The 22,830-nt window shown below is 40.3% G+C and overlaps 1 non-coding gene across 1 annotated transcript; it reads right to left on the minus strand.

The window, feature by feature from the left end:
• Positions 1-21,906: 21,906 nt before the first annotated feature.
• On the minus strand, positions 21,907-22,012 carry LOC120105024. The gene has a single exon (XR_005507410.1). It is a non-coding gene; the product is annotated as a small nucleolar RNA R71 (small nucleolar RNA).
• Between the last annotated feature and the right edge of the window lie 818 nt (positions 22,013-22,830).

Raw genomic sequence — 22,830 nt, forward strand, 5'->3', positions numbered from 1 at the left:
GAAATGTGGCGGACCCATTCACTAAGCAGCTAAGTCAGCAGAAAACTAAAACGCATCTTGAGAAGATGGGGCTTAGGTTTATGGCTGATTGGCTTTAGTGCAAGTGGGAGATTGTTAGAAGTATGCCCTAGAAGCCAATCTGGCTGACACATTATTAATTCTAGGACATAATTTGGTACTTGACTTTATTATTATTGATTAATAAATGGGCATTCTTTTCATTCATATGGTTTATGTGTCTATGAATCGTCCAAGAAATTAATAAGATGATGATGCATATTCTCAAAAGTTGAGAATTTGAGCCATGTATCATTAGTGATTAATTTCTAAATGCTCCTGATCAATGGATCATCACGAGGACGGTGATCGATCCGATCAGTGCACAGATCACTTTCCTTCAGGATGGACGAGACTTGAGTCCACAGTGTAGGAACACTGAAGTGATAGTGCAGGTGCTTGTTAGAGACCAAGACAAGAAGTCACTTGGATGTCTATCCACTCGTCAGTGATTTGCTTGATGTTGCAGTAGTATGACTGGTCCTTTGACCTGCGGTGCTTCAGCTACTCACAGTTAGGTTATTGTAGTTTGACTGCACGTATACATGGTCTCTAGTCATATGGGTCCTTGTAGTGTAGATTGGCTGCATTAAGTTCACTGTAGGAGTAGGATATGCACTTACATGGAATCTATCGACCTTGATAGAAGAGGAGTGATCCTATGTGATTTGTTAGACTAAGTTCTAAGACCTTGGCCAGGGCAGTAATATAAAGTGGAAAAAGAGTTTTCCACTATCGAACTCGAGTCGAATAAATCTTGACATATGACAGACGAAGGGGTTTGGCGAGTTATCCATGACCTCCGTCCTGTAGGGATCCACGATAGTAGGACTGTATCACACGATAACTGCACCTAGAGGTTCATCATTCTATTCTACTGGGTAGCCACTACATGCTGCTAGGTGTCACTGGTGGATGGTGGGACTCATAGGGATTATCTCGATGATCGATAAACCCTAAAGAGTAGAGTTGGAATTGTTCCAATCCATTGAAAGGAGTTTTCAATGATATTGTGATAGAGATCATAATATATCTCACTACCAGTCAGAGTAGAACCTATGGGGTCACACACACTAGAAGTATTGACCGATCCGATGGTTGAATCGTGATTAGGAATCACAAGTAATCAATTCGATTGATATTCAGTTGAAGAAGGAACAAAGGAAATTAATTAATTGGACTTGAAACAAGAGTCCTACTTCGAGTAGGATTCCTAGAGTCCTAATTGGATTAGGACTGGAAATCCTAGTTGGAGTAGGATTGGGATTCCTACTTGGAATAGGATTCCTACAATCCTAATTAGATTAGGAGTTTTGAATTAAAATTGAATTCCTACTTAGAGTAGGATTCCTAGAGTCCTAATCGGATTAGGACTTCGGATAGAGTCCTAATTGGATTAGGACTAAAATTAAATATGTCCTAATTTGGATTAGGATTTCTTAAGTCACAATTAATTATTAATCTAATGAATCAATAAGACTCCTAATTAGATTAGGATTGAAGAGTTCAATTGAGTCAAAATTGATTTAAGTTCTAATTGGATTAGGACTTACCTAGATTGGATCCAAATTGGTTCACCCTTGGGCTAAGCCTAATTGGATTAGGGCTTGACCACATTAGGGCATTCCAAACCCTACTTAATGTGGATTAGGGTTTACCATGAGAAGGGGGATATGCCCCTCCCTTTTCCATGTGGAGAAGGGTGAAGAGAGGGGGCCGGCGCCCCCTCTTTGGAAACTTGTCTAGGGCTCCTAATTTGTAGGAGCCCTAGATGGCCATAAAAAGGGGAGCAAGGGCCGGCGCCCTAGTGACTAGATGCCCTCTTCTTTTCAGCCGTCGCCCCCTCTTCTCCCTTGGTCTGCAGCCGCAAGCAAAGGAAGAGCAAAGGTCCAAGAGTTGGCGGGCTCCTCCCCTTCCCTTCCTTCATCCAATGCAAGGAAGAAAAGAAGGCTGCGTGGGGATTCTTCTTCTTCCTCTTCTTCATCCTTCTTCTTCCTCCTCTCAAGTACATTCAAGAGTTGAAAGAAAGAGAGGAGATAAGCCATCAAAAGAAGTCTTTGCAAGGGAGCTAGCACCCCGGGAAGACTAGACAGCTTTGATCGGTCTTCTGCTTCGTGTGGATACCCGTAGAGGCCGGACACTTGAACGGCTTCAAGCGAACCCTCTTCCTAAACCACGAACTTCAGTTTGCGGTGATCATCTACCCGCACAAGGTGAAGATCTGATCTTCTAAAGGTTTTAAAAGTTTTAATTCTTATCTATCTACGAACGGTTTTTGAACAACGTTCATGCGATGAACGGTTGATCCCGCGCATGCCTCTTCCGCTGCATCTGAATTTTTTAAAATTTCAGCGGCATGATCGGGGTATTCTAACAGTGATAACAGGGTCCAGCAAAAGCTATAAAAGGAAGGAGTTCTTCTCTTCCAGGGGCATTGACTCTTCCTATTGATTCACACCCAATAATTCTTCTGGTGCTGGAGTAGTCCGAGAGTGGAGCAGACGTGGAAGGGAGGGAGAGCCGATCGTCATGGAGTCCCACTGTGTTGCTGCTACCGTCCACTACTGCATGGAAGCTTAATTCCTTTATTAGGGCTGGATGAAGCTCTAACAGAGAAATAAGGGTTTTGTATCTTTAAGTTTGTTCTTGGAGTTGTATGAATCCTCTTATTCTTAAATGAATACTTTTCTTTTATCTCATATTTAATTTCTACGATTTTAAGTATGATGTTCATTCAATTATTTTTCATGATCACTGAGTAAGTATAAAGATAATCCATGCTTAAGAAAGATGCAGTGTCCTGCCATCTTAGTTTAGGGTAGACATTTCATACCAACTGAAGATGGATTTTCCTAAAATTACTTTTGTGATATTTTATTCAAATGCTTATAAGGATTGTAGCCAATTTGCATGTTAATTCAAGAACGAATTAAAATATAAATAATCCTTGTTACTATGTTAGAAGTGAATTTCTTACCCTAGGTTCTCTCAACTGATATCATTTTAATTGCATTTCTTATTAAATTGCATAGCTTAATTTTTTTTCCTACAAACTCTTTTTTCAATTATTTTTAAGAAAATAATTGTACCCCAATCTCTGTGGATCGATATCCGTAATTACTATCCTACAAGATACGTGCTATTACGTGGTCTTTAAAGTTGACTATCAATTTTTTGGCGCCATTGCCGGAGATTGATAGCACGGTTGTTTTCTTTTTGTTCATTTATTTTTATTTGTTTCTTTTTAGCGATTGGATACATCTACTTCCTTATATTGCTATATTTTTGAGATGTACTAATCATTATTTATTTTGTTAGGACTATCGGAAAAAAAAGAAAGAAGGAACAAATTTTAGACGACTAGAGGACACATACTGAAGAGGTTTGATCAATTAGCTTGCCGCAATTTTTGCTTGGTAACCTCTAAACCTCTCTTGTTTTTTCGTGCATCAGCTTGCAAACGTAGTGGGAAAGCTCGGCACGTATGTCTCGGCATATGTGTGTCTAGTCTGTCTCCCCCTTTAAACTACGAATGCTCAAATAGATATTATTTAGGTTGCTCATGCATTTGAATCATTGTTGTGATTGTTTAATTTAATTTGAGTAAGGCGTGCATGACTGCTTGACACACCACTTAATATATCACACACCTAGTAAGGGCAATCACCCCAACAAGATAAGAACTGGACTTCATCACCAGATTCTTGCCCAAATTAGGTGAATCAATTCTCACATAGATATCATTTTAATTAAAATCAATTAGACGTTAGCCTCTAGGGATATTCGAGCTCAATAGGATGAAGATCACTGAGAGTTGCACCAATTTTGCTATGTGGCTTAGTTGATGTCTAGGCAAGCTTTGTCCCTATAAGGAAGATAGTTCATCTGTTCGAGGCGAGTGGTTTTTAAGTGGGACCTTTGCGAACGCATCGTAACCCCCCCACTTACCTGGGAGCTTACCTGGTCAACTCAGTTCATTAGACCAGATTGGAGGCTTAAGTGCCCTCTTCAAACCAGTTAGGAGCTGTCTAGCAATTTTAGGGCAAACACAAGGATTTGATGTGTTATTTTTTTTATTGCATGCTTGATTGTGCCCAATTAATCAGAAGAGTTTAGTGTATGCAAGGGTGTCATCATAGATCTCCTGAACTAGTACCTTTTGACCCTGAAATAGAGCGTTCTATTAGGGCCCTTCGAGCCGAAATCCGCACCTATGGAACCATAGGATCTGCTCTACCTATCGAGATGGCTGAAGAACAACCCAAGCTATTAAAGAAGTACTTCACTCCTATTTACACCTCTCCATCTTGTATTCGACTACCTGATACCACGGCTGCTGTACAGTTTGAAATTAAGTCTAATATCATCCAAATGCTTTCCTCTTTTTATGGACTCAACAATGAAGACCCATACAAATATTTAGATGAGTTCCTTGAGATCTGCACTACTGTCAAAATTCAGAACTTTACTGATGATACTTTGAAACTTAGGTTGTTTTCTTTTTTCCGTAAGGATAGAGCTAGGCAGTGGCTCCATTCATTAGAAGCCCATTCTATTCTTTCATGGGTCCAATGCAACATGAATTTCTAAAGAAATATTTTTCCATAGGAAGAACAAACTAATTTAGGCATGCTATCACGAGCTTCTCCCAATCTGATGGGGAAGAATTTCATGAAACTTGGAAAAAATTTAGAGACCTACTCCGAAAATGCCCGCATCATTAAATACCCAAATGGCAATTAGTGCAATGCTTTTATGATGGGTTGTCTGAACGAAACCGTCAGATGGTTGATGCTTCTTGTGGAAGAATTTTCATGCTTAAGAGTGAGCATGAGGCATGGCAATTGTTTGAAAATATCAATAAAAATTCCCTCCACCATGCCTCCTCCGCTCGTCAAGCACCCCCAAGTTCTCAAAGAAAAGGGACCATATATAAAGTTAGCCAGTCCATAGGTCTATCTGAGAAAGTAGATGCATTGTCCCACAAGATTGACCAATTAATGTCTAGAGAACAGCTTCCAAACCCTCCCCAAGCCCAAGTGTGTGCCCTCTGTTCTAGCCCGTCTCACCCTGTTTATGAGTGCCCTTCGGCAGCTCAATTTTCTGAATTTATGCAAGAACAAGTTAATGCTGCCCAAACACAGTTCCGATCGGGTAATGATCCATATTCCATTACTTATAATCCGGGATGGTGCAACCATCCAAACTTCTCTTAGAAGCAGCAGACTCCCAATACCTTCCAACCTTATTTCCAACCCTTCCAAAATATTCATCCAAACCGTCCTCCTACTCACTATTCACAATTCCAACATATCTCTCCTCCACCACCCCAAAGAGAGATGGTTTTTGAGCAAAAAGTATTGACTGCCCTTCAATGACTAGAAGCCAATACACAATTGTTGCACTCCCATACCCAATCTATTTCCAAATTAGAAACTCAGCTAGGGCAGCTAGCTAGTGCACTGAATAAGAGAGAGAAAGGCAAGCTTCCAAGTCAACCAGTGAATAACCAAAGGGGGCAATACATGGCTCAAAAGACTCACCCGAATGATATTCACCATGAACAAGCTAATGCCATGACTACCTTAAGAAGCGGGCGTATAGTGGACAATAAGGTTGGAGAAACATAACATAAGAAAAATAAAGGCAGGAGTATGACTGTGCCTAAAGAGAACCCAAACTCTTCTTTGTCACCATCTAGTCCAGTATCGACCACACCTTTTACACCGAAGGCCCTTTTCCCTCAATGTCTGAATGCATCTTCTTCCTTTGGCATGAAAGGAACTTCATTAGAAGAAATAATGGAGGTTTTTTTAAACAAGTCAAAATCAACCTCCCTCTCCTTGATGCCATAAAACAAGTTCCATCCTATGCCAAATTTCTCAAAGACCTTTGTACCCAGAAACGAAAATCTAGCACACATGTGCCTAAAAAGGTCTTCCTAACTGAACAAGTGAGCTCCATCCTCTAATACAAAATCCCTCCTAAGTTCAAGGATCCTGGTGCGCCTACCATCTCTTATGTGATAGGAGACAATTCTATTGATTGAGCACTATTAGATTTAGGGACAAGTGTTAATCTTTTTTCTTATTCAGTCTATGAGAAGTTCGGATTAGGTGAATTAAAACCTACTTCGGTATCCCTCCAATTGGCTGATCGATCTGTTAAAATACCACGAGGAACAATTGAAGATGTGTCCTTGTCAAGGTAGATAAATTTTATTTTTCAGTCTATTTCATCATCCTTGATATGGAACCAGTTCCTAATCTTAAGAAACAGATCCCTATGATTCTTGGTCGTCCCTTTCTAGCTACAACCAATGCATGCATTAATTGTAGAACTGGGGTGATGGATATATCTTTTGGAAATATGAAAGTAAAGCTAAATGTATTCCATGCCTCTGACCAATCTGCAAAGAAAGATGAGTGCTTCCTAATAGATAAAATGGACAATCTTGTAGAAGAAGCCCTTTTCTATATTTTGACAGATGACCCTCTGGAAGCATGCTTAGCCCATTTCGATATTGATAACTTTGATCTAGACAAGACCATAGAAGAAGTCAATGTCCTGCTCGATAATCCGTCTCCCACGAATTCTCATCCTTGGCGAATCCGATATGAACCTCTTCCTACCATTTCTAGTGCGCCACAGTGCCCCTCCATCGAGTCTCCTCCCAAACTTGAGTTAAAGCTACTTCTGGTAACGCTTAAGTATGCTTTTCTAGGGCCAGAAGATACCCTATCTGTCATCATCGCAGCTGACCTGTCTGACAAACAGGAAAGTCAACTTTTGATTGTGCTCGGAGAACATAAACATGCAATTGGATGGTCCGTAACCGATCTGAAGGGGATTGACCTTTCTATTTGCATGCATCGAATTCACCTAGAAGAAGATGCGAAACCTACCCGTGAAATGCAAAGAAGACTCAATCCTAACATGAAAGAGGTAGTTAAGAAAGGAAGTAGTGAAGTTGTTAGACGCTGGAATCATTTACCCTATCTCTAATAGCAACTAGGTGAGTCCTACTCAAGTAGTACCAAAGAAGTCGGGCATTACTGTAGTTGAAAATGCGGAAGGTGAGTTGATACCAATGTTGGGAATTGTATCCTAAATGTCAATCGTCAGCATATTGATGATTGAATTTTGTAAATAAATTGACAAATTAATAAAGTATTATTTGGCATTATTCATCATTTCATCTTCAAATGAACTCTTATATGATGAAGTCCTTAGGACTTATGTTATGATAAAGAAGGATTTATCTTTGAGTCCTTAAACTTGTTCGCGACCAAATGATATGTGATAAGTGCTTAATAATCTACAATTTAGTTATCTTTCCATAGCACTTATCAATATTTTTAAACTGATAAATATATATTTTACCATAAAATTAAATAAACATTGAAATGAATTTAAAATATGGTAAGAGGTAAATAATTCTTTTCTCAAAACAGACTCTAAATTTGTCTCTCTCCTGGTTATAATCTTTCATGAAAACATATAAGGAGGAGATTGTGTTGACCCGAATTATTAACCTGATGGAGTTGCAATCAAGCTAAGGGTATAATTCAATGGGCTTTGGTCCTGGTTAGATTGAAAGTTATAATTATATGGAAAAATATTTGATTAACCCTTGTTATTAAGTCACGGTCCTGCTTTTAGCCTTGTTGAGTCCGGTCTGAAGTTGAATTAAATTTAAACAACATTGGGCTCGAGAGTAAGTTCACGCCAATCAACGATCATGACCCACCTTAAACCCAAAGTCAATTCCCAACCAATTCCTTACCTGCCTTCATATAAAATTTATAATTTTAAAACAAAAATAATAATAATAATAATTGAATATCCATGATTCACTATTCATATGAACAGTGTCCCGTGAAAACACTGTTCATATGAACAGTGTTAAAAAAAATAATAATAATAATAAAACTAATCCCACTGTTCATCTTCTTCCTCCCTCCTTGCATCAGGGCCGTCCACCTTCCTCCCGTTGATCCCGCCTCACAGAGCAACCGCGTGGCACCGCATCCATGCTGTCTTCATCCAAATCCAAATCCCCAGCAGCGGAGATCAAGCTCCTCCGCCATCAACCGCGTGCGGCATCTCCTCTCCCGGACTTCCGACTCCATGCCGTGATCAACACCTCCCACGCATCGCGCCCTAACCGCTCGTGAAACCTTCCGCATCAGCCCTCTTCCTCCTCTCCCGCAACTCCTTTTCGTTTACAGCCGCAGCATCCCGGACCGGCCGCTCGTCCCAGCACGTTCACAGATCTCCACTGTTCATCTTCTTCCTCTCGCAGCGGATCACGGCCGAGATTCGAGTCGCCACCCGTCGATTCCCCCGTTCCAGCCACGAGTCCCACATGGTGCAGCCGGCAACCAGATCCTTCGCCGCTTCTGCCGCCCGTGACGCCCTCGGATCAGCGCCTCCATCCCGCAGTCAGCTTCCGATCCCATGGATTCCGCCCAACAATCAAGCATGCGTTCTTCCTCCTCTTCACACGAAATCAAGGATCCACCGCTGGCTAATCCTTAGTGGGGAGCTATAAAAGGAGGAAGAATCATGAGGCAAAGGGAGGGAGAGCTCGGTTGAGAAGAAAGAAAACAGGGGAGAACCCCTGTTTCGGTGAAGAAGAAGAAGAAGAAAGCCGAGAGAAAGAAATAAAAAAAAAAGAAGAGAGAGGGGAGGAAAGAGAAGAGTTTGTGTTATTCTGGGAAGAATGAGAGGTGAAGGCTTTCATTTGAAGATGGAAGGACATCCGGCCACCATGCGCGGCTGAACACCTAGTCTAGGGCTGGATGAAGCCCTAGCAATGTAACAGGGCATTGTAGTTCTTACTCTTTTAATCTTTTTGGAGTTTGTTTAAATTCTCATTCTCAATGAAAAATTATTTTATGATGTTTAAACCTTGAGCATGCCATTTACTATTCATGTTGCTAAAGTAGTCTAAGATGATCCATGCCTAGGAAGATGAGATGTGCTACACCCTAGATTAGCATACTTAGGTAGACACTTCATGCTATACCGAAGATGGATCTTCCTAAAACTCTTTATGCTTTTATTTTATAAGGCTTGTAGCCAAAATTGCATGCCTCTCCAAAAGATAAGATTAAGAACACAATCCTTGATGCAATGCTATGTGGTGGATTCCAAACCCTAGATCTATTTACTTTGATAAAATTTCAATCCGTACTCATAGTTTGATTTAGTTAAATCAAGTTAGCAAATCCTTCTTGTTGATTTATTTTTAAAAAAAAAATAACTTATTCTTCAATCCCTGTGGACCGACACCCGTAATCACTATCCTACAGGATACGTGCTATTGCGTGGTTTATTTTTGAAATTGAAATAACCGATCAATTTTTGGCGCCGTTGCCGGGGATTGCTAGCATAGTTATTTTTCTTATTAAAAAAAATTATTTAAAAATTTTAAAAAAATTTCTATTATTGTTACTTTTCTTATCTTCTTTTTCTCCCTTACTAATTTTTATTTATTTATTTATTTTTTTATCAGGAATCGAGGAAAAAAAAATTTGGGATGATCAAAAGGAGAACTGCTGGAAAAGAAATGCTGTAGAGGTTTGCAAAAAAAAAATATATATAAATTGCTGGGTGTTGACCCCCTAATGGATTTTGATGAATACAAAACACTAGAGCATAATTCCATTATATCTTAATAATTTAATTAAGAAATTCATGTGTTTTATCTAGAATATTGTTGAGAAATGTCTAGGCAAGTTTCCATAATTTTTATGAATTCATTGAAGAACATTTTGAGTTAATGAAAAAGTTCAGGGGCAGCCGAGACGTCTCCTGATAGTTTCAGAGACGTCTCTGGCACAAACAGGAAGAACTGGCACACTTGGAGACGTCCCCGGCACCTGCCGAGTCGTCCCCGCGTTAGCGGAGTCGACTCTCTCAGTAGCGGAGTCGACTCTCTCAGTGGCGGCAGAAAGGCAGTTTTCAAGAGATATGCGCGAGACGTCCCCACTGTACGCCGAGTCGTCCCCGCAGGTAAAAAGGAGAGTTTCCGAGTCGTCCCCAAGATAGCCGAGATGGCTCTCTCAGGGTTTTCCAGAGAATGGTTTTTTCGGTGATAAGGCAGCGGAGTCGACCCTGAGACAGCGGAGCCGTCCCCATGCATAAAGTGCAGACGAGCCGAGACGTCCCCTGAAAGAGCGGAGTCGACTCTCTCAGGGAATTCCAGAGGACATGTCTTTCGGAGATAAAGAAGCGGAGTCGTCCCCAAGGCAGCGGAGTCGTCCCCACTCAAAAAGTGCAGACAAGCCGAGACGTCCCCGTAAAGTGCCGAGTCGACCCCAGACAACATAAAAAGTAAAATCCTGTAGGCGAGACGTCCCTCGTTGTAGCGGAGACGTCCCTGGAGCGCCTGGGACGCGACTGACAGCTTTTTAGGTTTGGTTTGAATTTCAAATCCTTCTCTTTTTGTTTCTAACGGCTATATTTGCTTTTTGGGCTATAAAAAGGGACCTCTTAAGTGGTTCTCAACAACTCTTCACCAACCAAAAAGCTAGATCATTCAAGAGAGAAGTTAGAAAGAAAAGCTCAAGGGAGTGAGTGCATTCAAGGAAGGAAATCAAGTATTCTCAAGTCTCCCAAGCGATTTCAAGCTCAACCACTCTTGTGCGCTCGGGATTCGAAGCTCACACTCAACCCTACGCGCTCCACCTCGGAAGAATCAACATTTTCCACGCTTCCAACGGCAAAAGGATTCTTCCGGGTTACATTATTCATAATTGTTATATTTGCTTCTTAGAGCTTTTATTTTCTTTTGTAAACTCTTTTATTGTGGTGCTTGTTCCAGTCAAGGGACTTGGAACAAGGGAAAGGCGTCCCAAGCCTAAGAGAAATTGGGGGTTTTAGGGTTTGTTGTGAGCCCGGTGTAAAACAACGAGTTGGATAGTGAACTCGCAAAACTACCGTACTGTAATCTTGGATTATAGTGGAAATTCCCAAAGGCGCTTTGGGGAGTGGATGTAGGAGCGGTGAAGGCTCCAAACCACTATAAAATCGTGTGTTTGTGGTTGTCTCTTCTTATCTCTTTATCTTTATTTTAGTTCATATATTTGTGTGTTTTATTTTTAATTAGGCAAAAAGTTTTTAAAACACCCAATTCACCCCCCTCTTGGGTGACCATCTCTGGGCAACAAGTGGTATCAGAGCCGGTGCTCTGTGTATTTCTTGAAAGACCTAACCGTCTTAGCCAAAGATTTAGATGGCAACACCCTTTAACAATGTTCCTGCCGAGGGGCAAGCAACCAATAGACCTCCACTCTTCAATGGGACAAATTATACCTATTGGAAGACGAGAATGAGAATTTTCATTCAAGCACAAGACTATGCCTTGTGGAGGGTTATAGTCAAGGGACCACAAGAACCATCACACGTGGTGAATGGCATTCGAGTTCCCAAACCTGAGGAGGATTGGGATGAGAATGATGATAGGATGGCTCAACTCAATTCTAGAGCCATGAACTCATTATTTTGTTCTCTAGATGTAAATGAGTTCAATAGAGTCTCTACATGCAGTTCCGCTAAGAAAATATGGGATAGGCTTGAAGTTACCCACGAGGGTACAAATCAAGTCAAAGAGTCCAAAGTGAACATTCTAGTTCACAAGTACGAATTGTTTAAGATGGAACCTAATGAAACCATCACATGCATGTTTACACGTTTTACCGAAATTATTAATGGTCTAAAAAGCTTGGGCAAATCTTACACTAACCCCGAACTTGTGAGTAAAATTCTCAGGTCACTGCCAAAAGCATGGGAAGCAAAGGTCACGGCGATTGTAGAAGCCAAAGACCTCAACACCTTGGGGCTAGAACAACTCTTGGGCTCATTGATGACGCATGAGCTCACGATGAAGCAGCATGAAGAAGAGTTGCCAAAGAAAAAGACAATCGCACTCAAGGCTACCTCAAGTGTATGTGAAGAAGAGAGCAGTGAGAGTGAAGAAGAAAGTCAAGATGAGGACTTGGGTTTGATAGTAAGGAAATTTAAAAAGTTCATGAGAAGAAAGAAACCATTCCCAAGAAAGAAATTTGGAGGGAGAAATGATTGGGAAAAAGAAAAGGAAAAAGAAAGAGACCCAATCGTATGCTATGATTGCAAGAGACCGGGACACATTCGTTCCGAATGCCCTCAACAAAAGAGGTATTTTGGAAAGAAGAAGAAGAAGGCATTGAAGGCAACGTGGGATGATAGTGACACATCATCCTCCGAGGAAGAGAAGGAAGAGACCGCCAATCTATGCTTCATGGCTTTCGAAGACGACGAGGTATGTCAAAATCCAACCATAAATTTTACTTTAGAAGAATTATATGAGGCTTTTCAAGAACTTATGGGTGATTGTAGTATGTTAGGAGCAAAGAATAAAGAATTAAAAGCCTCCAATCAAAAACTAAAGGAAAATATTGAAAACCTATTAATTGAAAAGGAGAGCGTTAAAAATATGAACACTACTAACCTAAAAATCGAAAATTCAAGACTTAGCACTGAAAATGAAAAGGCAAAAACACTAATCAAGGAATTAAATCTAAAAGTAAATTCCCTACTCAATAGTAATACCTCACTTGCGCAAACTGTTGAATCTCTTAAAAAAGATATGAAAGAACTAGTTAAAGAAAATTTGAATCTTAAGAATGAGGTACATAAGTACAAGCCAATTGTTGAAAAATTCACACAAAGCTCTGAAAAATTAAATCTTATTCTTTCAAATCAAAGAGCTGTTTTCAATAAAGCTGGATTAGGATATAAAACTAATAAGCAACAAAAGTATCTAAAGAATTTCTTTGTAAAACCAAAAGACGTAAAAACTGAAAAACCAACATGCTTTCTTTGTGGAAAGAACGGACATAAAGCCTACTCTTGTATTCAAAGAAAAATCCAAACTAACAAGGGTACATTTGTAAAAGCTAAAAACATAACTAAAGTATGGGTGCCTAAGGGAGTCAACTACACTAACCACGAAGGACCCAAGAAAACTTGGGTACCTAAGAGCCTCACATGATCATTTTGCAGATATGCCTTGCAGCCGGAAATAAAAAGAGAATGTGGTATCTTGATAGTGGTTGCTCAAGGCATATGACCGGTGACAAGAGTCTCTTCGTCACCTTGGAATCAAAAGAAGGAGGAGTAGTCACATTTGGAGACAATGCTAAAGGTCGAATTATTGGTGTTGGTAAAATCTCCATATCACCCTCCTCATTTAAGATAATGTATTGTTAGTTAATGGACTAAAACATAATTTATTAAGTATAAGTCAATTTTGTGACAAGGGCTTTAAAGTGTCATTTGAATCATCACTATGCATAATTAATAGTCCAATTGATAATGAGATCATACTCACAGGACATAGGCATGGAAACGTTTACATGGTAGATCTTGATGATCTCACCATGAGGGATGGCCAATGTCTTGTAGCCATGAATCCCAAAGTCAATGAGACTAGTTGGTTATGGCATCGTAGGTTAGGGCATGCTAGCATGGATTTAATCTCTAAATTGATCACAAAGGATCTAGTCAAAGGACTACCAAAAATAGACTTTGAAAAGAATAAAATTTGTGCGGCATGTCAATTAGGAAAACAAACAAGAAGTTCTTTCAAGTCTAAGAACATAGTCTCAACATCAAAACCCTTAGAACTAATTCACATGGATTTGTTTGGACCCACTAGAACTGCTAGTCTAGGGGGTAAGAAATTTGGTCTTGTCATTGTTGATGATTTTTCACGTTTTACATGGGTTTCATTTCTTGCACACAAAGATGAGTCCTTTCTCGCTTTTGTCAAGTTTCATAATAAGGTTTCGAATGAACTCAATCTTCAACTAAAAGCAATTAGGAGTGATCATGGTACCGAGTTTGAAAATCAACACTTTGAAAAGTTTTGTGAGGAAAATGGTATCAATCACAATTTCTCGGCACCTAGGACACCCCAACAAAATGGGGTGGTAGAAAGGAAGAATCGCACACTAGCAGATATGGCTCGTACCATGTTGTGCGAATCGGATCTACCAAAGTATTTCTGGGCTGAAGCAATAAATACCTCATGTTATATCTTAAATCATGCTTTAGTTAGATCCATCTTAAAGAAAACACCGTATGAATTGATAAAAGGTAAGAAACCAAATATAAGTTATTTTCATGTTTTCGGTTGTCGATGCTTTATTTTGAATAATGGAAAGGACAATCTCAGTAAATTTAGTGCTAAATCAGATGAGGGGATCTTCTTAGGTTATTCCTCATCTAGTAGAGCATACAGGGTCTTCAACAAGAGAACTCTCGTTGTTGAAGAATCCATTCATGTTGTTTTTGATGAAACTAATGGAGATTCTTCTAGAAAAGAAGAAGATGGTGATGCAGGTATACTTGAAGACCGAATAAAGGAATTTTCCATACAAGACAAACAACATGAGGATGAGGTCAAGGAAGATACAAATCAGCAAGATGAAGAAGGTCAACCTCCATCAAAAATTCAAGATTTTCCTAAAGAATGGAGGTATGCACATGGTCATCCAAAGGATCTAATCCTTGGTGATCCTTCACAAGGTATAAGAACTAGATCCTCTTTAAGAAACACTAGTAATTACCTTGCTTTCGTATCACAAATAGAGCCTAAATCACTAGAAGAAGCTGAAAAAGATGATAATTGGATGAATGCTATGCAAGAGGAATTAAATCAATTCGAAAGAAATGAAGTTTGGACTCTAATGAAAAGACCCCCTAATGTTTCAATTATAGGTACCAAGTGGGTGTATAGAAATAAACTAGATGAAGATGGAATAGTTATAAGAAACAAAGCTAGGCTAGTGGCCAAAGGATATAATCAGGAGGAAGGAATAGATTTTGACGAAACTTTTGCTCCTGTTGCTAAATTAGAGGCTATTAGACTACTTTTAGCATATGCATGCTTCATGGATTTTAAACTTTATCAAATGGATGTAAAAAGTGCATTTTTAAATGGCTATATAATGGAGGAAGTTTATGTAGGACAACTTCCAGGTTTTGAAAATCACTTACATGCAGATTATGTTTATAAATTGCATAAAGCATTGTATGGACTTAAGCAAGCCCCTAGGGCATGGTATGAAAGGTTAAGTAATTTCCTAATTGAGAACAAATTCAAGAGAGGAAATGTAGACAAAACCCTCTTTATTAAAAGAAAAGAAAATGACTTATTGCTTGTACAAATTTATGTGGATGATATAATTTTTGGTGCTACTAATGATAGTCTTTGTCAAGAGTTTGCCAAGCTTATGCAGGGAGAATTTGAAATGAGCATGATGGGTGAGCTCAACTTCTTCCTTGGGTTACAAATAAAACAATCAGAGGAAGGCATCTTCATCAGTCAGTCCAAATACATCAAGGAAATGCTGGAAAAATTCAAGATGAAGGATGCAAAGGAAATCAGCACACCCATGGGCTCAAGTTGCAAGCTAGACAAAGATGAAAAAGGTAAAAGTATAGACTGCAAATTATACAGAGGTATGATAGGCTCTCTACTTTATCTTACTGCTAGTAGACCAGATATATTATTCAGTGTTTGTATGTGTGCTAGATACCAAGCATGTCCTAAGGAATCACACTTGCAAGCTGTTAAGAGAATTTTTAGATATCTAGTAGGGACATCTAATGTAGGCTTATGGTATTCTAAACAATCTGACATAAACTTAATTGCTTATTCCGATGCTGATTTTGCCGGGTGCAAACTCGACAGAAAAAGCACAAGTGGCACATGTCAATTCTTGGGTGCCAATTTGGTTTCTTGGTTTAGCAAGAAACAAAATTCAGTTGCTTTGTCCACAGCTGAGGCTGAGTACATTGCAGCTGGAAGCTGTTGTGCCCAAGTTCTTTGGATTAAGCAACAACTTGAAGACTTCGGTATCAAAATGGATAATATACCAATTAAATGTGATAATACAAGTGCAATTAATTTAACAAAAAATCCTGTCCAACACTCTAAGTCAAAGCATATAGAGATTAGGCATCATTTTATTAGGGATCATGTGCTGAAAAATGATGTGATGATTGAATATGTATGTACAGAAAATCAATTAGCTGATATCTTTACAAAGCCCCTTTGTAAAGAAAGATTCAATTTCTTAAGGAATGCCTTGAGCTTGTATGATCCTAGCAAATGAGTTGAATTTGTATTGGATTACTTTGCTACTCAAACTAGTTATCAACCTCAAGGTAGACATAAGTGAAAACATGAATTCATCTAAGCTAAATGACGAACTGTTTGACTTTCCGGAGGATGGTTACCCTCCCTTGGACTCTTCATGGAGATATTTTCAGAACCTATTTCATAGGTATTCGAAATTTGGTCAAACATTCCTCATTTCAATATTAATAATTCAAAAAAAAAATTATCAAATTATTATAGGTTGTATCATTAAGGGGGAGGATCACAAACAAATTCACTCTAAGTTTATCAAAAGAGATCATATTGACTGGGGTAATTAAACAAAATTGGGAGAAGATAGAATACAGTCTGAAATTTTTCAGTGCCGGAGACGTCTCTGGCAAATCGCAGAGACGTCCCCCCAAGGGGAGACGTCTCCCTTAGTCGCGGAGATGTCTCGGGGACCGAATGAGGGCTTTTTAAATAGGTCGAAATCGCTCGAGCCGACTCGAGCTTTCTCCCTCATTCCCGACCAAAACGGAAAACCCTAGCCTCCATTTGCTCTCCACCTCAAATCCCAGCCTCCGTTTGCTCTAAATCACAAACCCTAGCATCCATGGCACCAAAGAAAGCTAGGACAACCCGTGGGAGGCGACCTAGAGTAGCGGCCGACGGTGAGGAACGGCGGGAAGAACCCTCCGCGCCTTCTCCTCCGGTTGCTCCGCCGACCACGACGATTTCCTGTGCAAATCGCACAGTCACGACTGGTAGGTACATCGATTTCTCCTTTTTAGATCATGAGGGGTTCTCTATTGGAGAGAGCTTTCGAGCTCAAGGGTGGGAGCACCTTTGCACACTAAATACCTCGACCTATCCCGGCCTAGTTAGAGAGTTTTTTAGCAATATGGCATTAGGGGACCAAGGGTACACTGGATGTGTCCGGGGGACATTAGTGGAAGTAAATGAAGATGTCCTATCCACTGTCCTACAAATCCCTAAGGACGGTGAGGCTCCAACCTCACTTCCCCAAAGGGAATTAGCCCTAAATCTGCTGTTAGGACAAGAGGACTGCGGCCCTCTTGATGTTATCAACTCCCAAGACCTAAACGCCGAAATGAGATTACTTTTAAGTATTGTCAACCGGGTCTTGTTTCCCAAAACCGGTCGCTTCGATTTTGTTTCGGAGCGAGACTTAGCTATTATGCATCATATCCTACAAGGGATCCCTCTAAACCTTCCTAGACTCATGCTAAATTACATTGCCCTATGTCATAGGTATTCTAGGTTTAGTATACCCTATGGCATGATCTTTACCTTAATCTTTAAACACTTCAAGGTTCCCATTCCAACAAATGAACCTGCAAAGGCCTTGAGAAACACCGACTACTATAATGAGGGCACAATAAGAAGAATGGAGTTTCATAAGATAGATGGGTCGTGGGTCAAGGTTCCAAAAAGAAAAGCACAAACCATAGAGCCTGAAATCCCACATCATGAGTCTGACCATCACTCTCCTCCACCTAGCCACATGAACATCCCTGATATTCCCTCCAGCTCAGCTGGACCTTCCACGTCCATGCCACCACCTCCTCCAGTCAGTGGGCCCTCCTTCCTATCAGAAGATCAGATGCGCACCTTAGCATCTGTCATTTGCCAGCAGATGAGGGAGGAGATGAGATCCATGATCTCCACAGAGTTGGCCCCCATCAGAGCTTCACATGAAGGGCTTCTACAAGAGATGAAGGATATTAGAAGTCAGATTGAAGCTACAACACAAGAGATAATTGGTATGGGTGCCACCCAAACCATCAGATCATTAGAGCTCAAGGACAGCTTGAAGAGCATTTCCAAGAGTCTCAAAGAGCTGACAAAACCAGATGGCAACGTGGGCACCTTGGTTGCCCAACTCAGAGGGAGAATTGAAATGGCAACCATAGAATTTGAAGCACTTGTGGCAGGTTTCCACAAGTCACAGGGAGATCAATTTAAGACCCTCATGGATTCCATCAATGCATTCATAGATGCAGCTTGTAAGGCTTATGCACAAAGTACATCTAGTAGGCCCCATGAGCAACGTCGCCGATGATGGATATCTTGTAGGATCTTCTTTTTGTAAATCCTAGGCTATTTTGAAACACCTTTTGGATTAGAAATCAATACTTGTAATGATTTCTTCTTTTGACTATGTACTGACTTCAAAGGTTTATGATGACATATGAATGAATACAATCTCTTTTGAACACTTTGTGTACATTGCCAATTCTGCGTATGTGTTTCTGTGATTGTGTATGTGATTGTATGATATGCCATAAAAATCTTACCACATACCTTGAGTGTTCAAATTTGATACAAAGAAACAATGCACATAAAAAAAGGGGGAGCACATCTTGTGATAACTATGTTAAACTAAAAGATAAGTCTGAAATGAATTCCAAAACAAAGGGGGAGTGATATGAATACATTAATAGAAATGACTTGGACAGGGGGAGCACAACTTGAATATCCTTGAGTAAAATGAATGCTGAATTCCACTATAAATTGAGTCTTAAGCACCTAAGGATAATTTGTCCCCTTCATGTTGCTGACAAAAAGGGGGAGTAGATAGTATATGGAATGCAAAATTTATAATAGATATTGAATATGGAGATATTGAAAGGGGGAGTATGAAAGGGGGAGTAGACATGGATATTGAATATGGAATGCAAATTTTTTAATCATACTCCAAAGTTGAATTAGGAAAGATAAAATTGAAGAATATTGATTTTAAGATAATTGCCCTTCTGGAAAAGAAAGGGGGAGTCAAAAAGAATCTAGCTTTCAATTATCTTCAGCATCAATATTTCATTTTAACTTGATTCAAACTCAGTCCATATGCCAAAATCATTTAAGAACTATAAAGATCAATCTTATGCACAAGAAAAGAACTGAATTGAGTGATGCACATTGTATCTAGGCCAAAATATTATACTTGTACATCCGATCAAATACTGTGTATATGTTTAAATTTCAAATTTTGCATATACTCAGTGTTTTGTCATCATCAAAAAGGGGGAGATTGTTGACCCCCTAATGGATTTTGATGAATACAAAACACTAGAGCATAATTCCATTATATCTTAATAATTTAATTAAGGAATTCATGTGTTTTATCTAGAATATTGTTGAGAAATGTCTAGGCAAGTTTCCATAATTTTTATGAATTCATTGAAGAACATTTTGAGTTAATGAAAAAGTTCAGGGACAGCCGAGACGTCTCCTGATAGTTTCAGAGACGTCTCTGGCACAAACAGGAAGAACTGGCACACTTGGAGACGTCCCCGGCACCTGCCGAGTCGTCCCCGCGTTAGCGGAGTCGACTCTCTCAGTAGCGGAGTCGACTCTCTCAGTGGCGGCAGAAAGGCAGTTTTCAAGAGATATGCGCGAGATGTCCCCACTGTACGCCGAGTCGTCCCCGCAGGTAAAAAGGAGAGTTCCCGAGTCATCCCCAAGATAGCCGAGACGGCTCTCTCAGGGTTTTCCAGAGAATGGTTTTTTCGGTGATAAGGCAGCGGAGTCGACCCTGAGACAGCGGAGCCGTCCCCATGCATAAAGTGCAGACGAGCCGAGACGTCCCCTGAAAGAGCGGAGTCGACTCTCTCAGGGAATTCCAGAGGACATGTCTTTCGGAGATAAAGAAGCGGAGTCGTCCCCAAGGCAGCGGAGTCGTCCCCACTCAAAAAGTGCAGACAAGCCGAGACGTCCCCGTAAAGTGCCGAGTCGACCCCAGACAACATAAAAAGTAAAATCCTGTAGGCGAGACGTCCCTCGTTGTAGCGGAGACGTCCCCAGAGCGCCTGGGACGCGACTGACAGCTTTTCAGGTTTGGTTTGAATTTCAAATCCTTCTCTTTTTGTTTCTAACGGCTATATTTACTTTTTGGGCTATAAAAAGGGACCTCTTAAGTGGTTCTCAACAACTCTTCACCAACCAAAAAGCTAGATCATTCAAGAGAGAAGTTAGAAAGAAAAGCTCAAGGGAGTGAGTGCATTCAAGGAAGGAAATCAAGTATTCTCAAGTCTCCCAAGCGATTTCAAGCTCAACCACTCTTGTGCGCTCGGGATTTGAAGCTCACACTCAACCCTACGCGCTCCACCTCGGAAGAATCAACATTTCCCACGCTTCCAACGGCAAAAGGATTCTTCCGGGTTACATTATTCATAATTGTTATATTTGCTTCTTAGAGCTTTTATTTCTTTTTGTAAACTCTTTTATTGTGGTGCTTGTTCCAGTCAAGGGACTTGGAACAAGGGAAAGGCGTCCCAAGCCTAAGAGAAATTGGGGGTTTTAGGGTTTGTTGTGAGCCCGGTGTAAAACAACGAGTTGGGTAGTGAACTCGCAAAACTACCGTACTGTAATCTTGGATTATAGTGGAAATTCCCAAAGGCGCTTTGGGGAGTGGATGTAGGAGCGGTGAAGGCTCCGAACCACTATAAAACCGTGTGTTTGTGGTTGTCTTTTCTTATCTCTTTATCTTTATTTTAGTTCATATATTTGTGTGTTTTATTTTTAATTAGGCAAAAAATTTTTAAAACACCCAATTCACCCCCCTCTTGGGTGACCATCTCTGGGCAACACTGGGGAAATTCCCTTTGGTAACCTCTAAACTTTTCTTATTTAAATTAATTATTGGTTTGAAATTTTGTGGTGATTGTTTGATTTTAATTATAGCAAAATTGTGAATGCATGCTTGATACACATACACAAATCAATTTGCACATAGTAAGGGCAATCACCCCAACAAGATAAGAGCTGGATTTCATCACCGGACTCTTGAGGTGAACTCAATCTCACATAGTGTCATCTTTAATTAAAATCAATTAGACGTTGGCTCCTAGAGACATTCGAGCTCAATAGGACGAAGATCACCGAAAGTTGCACCAATTTCGCTCTGTGGCTTAGTTGATGTCTAGGCAAGCTTTGTCCCTATAAGGGAGATAGTTCATCTGTTCGAGGCAAGTGGGTTTTAAGTGAGACCTTTGCGAACGCATCGTGACCCCTCCACTTACCTGGGAGCTTACCTGGTCAACTCGGTTCATTAGACCGGATTGGAGGCTTAGGTGCCCTCTTCAAACCAGTTAGGAGCTGTCTAGTGATTTTAGGTCAAAGACTAGGATTGATATGCTTTTCTCTTTTATTGCATGCTTGATTGATCGAGTACTAGTGTATGCACGGTAGTCGTTCTAGAGTACAAAACCTATTACCTTTTGACCCTGAAATAGAACGAACCCTTAGGAACATTCGAGCTAAGATCAAAACATTAGGATCATCCCCACCTCTTAAGATGGCTGAAGAACAACCCAAACTCCTGAGGGAATACTTTACTCTCACTATTTACACTTCCCCATCTTGCATTCGATTACCTGAGGTAGCAGCTGTACAATATGAAATAAAGTCTAGCGTGATCCAAATGCTTCCATCTTTTTATGGGCTCACCAATGAAGATCCATATAAACACCTAGATGAATTTCTTGAAATTTGCACCACTGTCAAGATTCAGAATTTCACTGATGATGCTCTGAAACTTAGATTATTCCCCTTCTCCCTTAAAGATAGAGCCAAACAATGGCTGAATTCTTTAGAAGCTAACTCAATTCGTTCTTGGGATCAAATGCAACAAGAATTCCTTAAAAAATACTTTCCCATAGGAAGAACGAACCAGTTTAGACGTGCTATTACAAGCTTCTCCCAAACTGAGGGAGAAGAATTTCATGAAACTTGGGAGAGATTTAGGGACCTAATCCGTAAATGCCCTCATCATCAAATACCTAAGTGGCAACTAGTGCAATGTTTTTATGACGGATTGATAGAACGAAACCGTCAGATGATCGATGCTGCATGCGGGGGCACTTTTATGCTTCAAAATGAGCATGAAGCATGGAAATTATTTGAAAATCTTAATGAAAACTCCCTCCACCATGCTTCATGTTCTCGTCAAGCACCCCCGAGTTCTCAAAGAAAAGGGACCATTTGTGAAATAAGTCATTCTATGGACCTGTCTAGCAAGGTAGATGCATTGTCCCATAAGATTGACCAACTGATGATAGGTGGGCATTACATGAACTCTTCCCAAGCACAAGTGTGTACTATTTGTTCTAGCCCATCCCACCCTATTCATGAGTGCCCCTCAGCACCCCAATATCCCGAACTCGTGCAAGAACACATCAATGCTGCTCAAACACAGCCCAGACAGGGTAATGACCCATTTTCCAATACATATAATCCGGGATGGCGAAATCATCCAAACTTTTCTTGGAAGCAGCAAGCTTCGAATACTGCCCAACCTTATTCCCAAAACTTTCCAAACCCTCAGAATTTTCAAACCCCACAAAATATTCATTCCTACCGTCCCTCGACTCAATTTCAACACACTCCTCCTCCACCCCAAAGAAACACAGCCTTTGAGGAGAAAGTGTTGAACGCCCTTCAAGGTTTGGAAACCATTACACAATTAGTGCACTCTCATACGCAATCAATCGCCAAGCTAGAATCCCAAATGGGTCAACTAGCTAATGCACTAAACAAGCGAGAGGAAGGAAAGCTTCCAAGCCAACCACTAAGTAATCCTAGGGGACAATACATGG

This window comes from Phoenix dactylifera, unplaced genomic scaffold, assembly GCF_009389715.1.
Source record: "Phoenix dactylifera cultivar Barhee BC4 unplaced genomic scaffold, palm_55x_up_171113_PBpolish2nd_filt_p 000176F, whole genome shotgun sequence".
Lineage (NCBI taxonomy): Eukaryota > Viridiplantae > Streptophyta > Magnoliopsida > Arecales > Arecaceae > Phoenix > Phoenix dactylifera.